We start from the raw sequence: 4,617 nt of genomic DNA, 5'->3' as shown, positions 1-4,617 counted from the left end.
AAAATGTCACGTTAACAGCCTGTAAACACTTTTACAACCTGCTCAGAGTCTGACAGTTCTTCTTGGTTATATTTGAATCAGTGTTGACAGCGTGTGTCTTACTGTGCTGCCTCTGACGCGCAGCAGGGGGCAGCAGTCGGCCTGCTCAGGACAAAAAATATGCAGTGGGCCCTGGGTTCCTCCTGGTGCAGAGGGCCCTGGGTTCCTCCTGGTGCAGAGGGCACTTGGTTCCTCCTGGTGCAGTGGGCCCTGGGTTCTTCCTGGTGCAGTGGGCCCTGGGTTCGTCCTGGTGCAGAGGGCCCTGGGTTCCTCCTGAATCTATCGCCACACATGAACCAAACATAAATCTAAGCCCTAGAGGCCAAAGGGCAGATGCCTCAGCACCACCTGGGGTCTGTCTGTGCCTGACTTTGAAAACACACAGCACGCACGTCTGTTGAGTAATGACAGAAAGACTTTAGACAAATTGTCGTCTGCTTTGCCTCGAGGCTTTCCTGAAGGTATTCACGTGGGTCATCTGTCACGACCTGGTGCACAGGATGTGACGGTGGCGCTTCAAAGGCACATCTACTGTATCACAGAATGCAGAGGAACCTGCTGAGAAGACGTCGGGTGAGTGACATTTTGCAGAAGGCCACTTGGGCCCCTGACACTTTTGGCCCCTGGGCTTGGTAGGTACATCAGTAATCCATGCATCACAGGCAGAATTTACAAAGCCTTTAAACAATCAGAAGGTCATAAAAACTTTCTGCATTGGAAGGGGAGCTATTATTTTCAGAAATTTTACTAATATTTTTTCGAACATTGTTTTATTTTTTCAGACATTTTATTGATATGTTTGTCTGAAATTTTACTTATATTTTTTCAGATTATTTTTGTCGGATATTCTACTAATGTTTTCGTTGGACATTTTATAAAAAGTTTTCCGGACATTTTAATAATATTTTTTCGGACATTGTAGTAATTATTTATCAAACATTTTATTATTATTTTTTGCACATTTTATTGTTATTTTGGTCGGAAATTTAATTATCATCTTTTTCGGACATTAAACTAATATTTTTTCGACATTTTTTAAATATTTTTGTCGGATATTTCATAACATTTTTTCAGACATCTTAATAATATTTTTTTGGACATTTTATTAATATTTTTTTTGGAGATTTTATTATAATGTTTGTCTGAAATTTTACTTGTATTTTTTCAGACATTTTATTATTATGTTTGTCTAAATTTTTACAAATTTTTTTTTCATACATTGTATTCTTTTTTGTCGGACATTTCATACATTGTTTTCGGACATTTTATTAATATTTTTGCAGAGATTTTATTAATATTTCTGTAAGAATCTTTATAAATATTTTTGTCTGAAATTTTACTTGTATTTTTTTCATACATTGTATTATTTTTTAGTCAGACATTTCATACATTGTATTATTTTTTTGTCAGACATTTCATACATTTTTTGTCAGACATTTTTTGATTTTTTTTTGTTAGACATTTCATTAATATGTTTTCAGAGATTTTATTAATATTTCTGTGAGAATCTTTGTTAATATCTTAGTCTGAAATTTTACTTATATTTTTTGAGATTATTTTTGTCGGATATTCTACTAATGTTTTTGCTGGACATTTCATAGAAAGTTTTCCAGACATTTTAGTAATTATTTATCAAACATTTTATTATTATTTTTTGCACATTTTATTGTTATTTTGGTCGGAAATTTAATTATTATCTTTTTCGGACATTAAACTAATATTAATAATAACCTATCTGCCACATGCAGAGAAAGCACCTGTATGTGTGTGTGTGTGTGTGTGTGTGTGGGGGGGGGGGGGTTAAGCTACATTCAAGCCAGATTCATTTTATTTTTATAACTTCAAGGGAACTTCATAGTCCGTTTTAATGCAGCACCTGACCCCCTCTGTCCGCAGACCCTCGATTTAGATCAGGAAAAACTCCCCCAGCCCTCTCCTGTAGTTGTATTCATGTTTTTCAGACATTTCATTGATAATTTTCGGACATTTTATAAAATATTTTTTGGATATTTTATCAATATTTTTGTCAGATGTTTTATTAATTTTATGGTCTGCCATTTTTTTTATTAATATTTTTTGTTGTTTGTCTGAAATTCTAATTATATTTTTTCAGACATTTTATTATTATTTTCGTCGGACATTAATATTTTTTTCCGGACATTTTATATATAATAATAATAATATAATAATAATTCATAATACTGCTTTTTCGGGCATTTCATTAATATTGGTTGGACATTTTATTAATATTTGTCTTCGCACATTTTTTTTTCTTTGGGCATTTGACTAATATTTGTTGGACATTGGATTAATGTTTGTTGGAAATTTTGTTAATTTTTGGGGGGACATTTTATTAATATTTTTTGAACATTTAATTAATATTTTAGCAGTGGGGGAGAGTACACTGTATCAATACTTTTTCAGGGACATATCAAATCATATCATCATTTTTGGGACATATTATTTTATTTCGGACATTTATGTATTTTTTCCCCTGGATATTTCATTAAAGTTTTTTGGGGATTTTTTTAAATCAATTTTGTCTAATATTTTGTTAATATTCTTGTTGGGCATTTTATTAAATTTTTTGGCCATTTTTTAACTTTTTTCAGACATTTTATTAATTTTGATTATTTTTTTTACAGGCTGAATTTACAAAGCCTTTGAACAATCAGGTCATAAAAACTTTCTATTGGTTCAAAATGTTCAAAATGTACAGTAACAGTGTTTGTTGAACGTTCTGTAAACAACCATCTGTTCATGTCAACCTGAAAGTCCTCAGGAAAAAATGCCAACGATGACAGAATGTGGTTTTGGAGGATTTTTGAGACCAGGACTAAGACTGACAGAGATGAATTTTGTCACCTGTAGCTGCAGCTTTGAGTCCACGTGATGAGAGACCATATGGACTTTTGAATTTTGGGGCTAATTTATAATACATATGTAAATATATATATACATATACATACATATATATATATATATGTATACATACCACAAGGAGATAATTTTGTGTCTCCTTGTGGTTGATTTTTGTCTCTATGGTGTAATTTTGTGTCTCCTTGTGGTTGATTTTTGTCTCTATCGTGTAATTTTGTGTCTCCTTGTGTTTGATTTTTGTCTCTATCGTGTAATTTTGTGTCTCCTTGTGTTTGATTTTTGTCTCTATCATGTAATTTTGTGTCTCCTTGTGGTTGATTTTTGTCTCCATCGAGTAATTTTGTGTCTCCTTGTGTTTGATTTTTGTCTCCATCGAGTAATTTTGTGTCTCCTTGTGGTTGATTTTTGTGTCCATCGAGTAATTTTGTGTCTCCTTGTGGTTGATTTTTGTGTCCATCGAGTAATTTTGTGTCTCCTTGTGGTTGATTTTTGTCTCCATCGAGTAATTTTGTGTCTCCTTGTGGTTGATTTTTGTGTCCATCGAGTAATTTTGTGTCTCCTTGTGGTTGATTTTTGTCTCCATCGTGTAATTTTGTGTCTCCTTGTGGTTGATTTTTGTCTCCATCGTGTAATTTTGTGTCTCCTTGTGGTTGATTTTTGTGTCCATCGAGTAATTTTGTGTCTCCTTGTGGTTGATTTTTGTGTCCATCGAGTAATTTTGTGTCTCCTTGTGGTTGATTTTTGTCTCTATGGTGTAATTTTGTGTCTCCTTGTGGTTGATTTTTGTCTCTATCGTGTAATTTTGTGTCTCCTTGTGTTTGATTTTTGTCTCTATCGTGTAATTTTGTGTCTCCTTGTGTTTGATTTTTGTCTCTATCATGTAATTTTGTGTCTCCTTGTGGTTGATTTTTGTCTCTATCGAGTAATTTTGTGTCTCCTTGTGTTTGATTTTTGTCTCCATCGAGTAATTTTGTGTCTCCTTGTGGTTGATTTTTGTGTCCATCGAGTAATTTTGTGTCTCCTTGTGGTTGATTTTTGTGTCCATCGAGTAATTTTGTGTCTCCTTGTGGTTGATTTTTGTGTCCATCGAGTAATTTTGTGTCTCCTTGTGGTTGATTTTTGTCTCCATCGAGTAATTTTGTGTCTCCTTGTGGTTGATTTTTGTGTCCATCGAGTAATTTTGTGTCTCCTTGTGGTTGATTTTTGTCTCCATCGTGTAATTTTGTGTCTCCTTGTGGTTGATTTTTGTCTCCATCGTGTAATTTTGTGTCTCCTTGTGGTTGATTTTTGTGTCCATCGAGTAATTTTGTGTCTCCTTGTGGTTGATTTTTGTCTCTATCGTGTAATTTTGTGTCTCCTTGTGGTTGATTTTTGTCTCCATCGTGTAATTTTGTGTCTCCTTGTGGTTGATTTTTGTCTCCATCGTGTAATTTTGTGTCTCCTTGTGTTTGATTTTTGTGTCCATCGAGTAATTTTGTGTCTCCTTGTGTTTGATTTTTGTCTCCATCGTGTAATTTTGTGTCTCCTTGTGGTTGATTTTTGTCTCTATCGTGTAATTTTGTGTCTCCTTGTGGTTGATTTTTGTGTCCATCGAGTAATTTTGTGTCTCCTTGTGGTTGATTTTTGTCTCTATCGTGTAATTTTGTGTCTCCTTGTGGTTGATTTTTGTGTCCATCGTGTAATTTTGTGTCTCCTTGT

This window comes from Epinephelus lanceolatus, chromosome 24 (genome assembly GCF_041903045.1).
Source record: "Epinephelus lanceolatus isolate andai-2023 chromosome 24, ASM4190304v1, whole genome shotgun sequence".
Lineage (NCBI taxonomy): Eukaryota > Metazoa > Chordata > Actinopteri > Perciformes > Serranidae > Epinephelus > Epinephelus lanceolatus.
Note: the sequence above shows the minus strand (reverse complement) of the source record.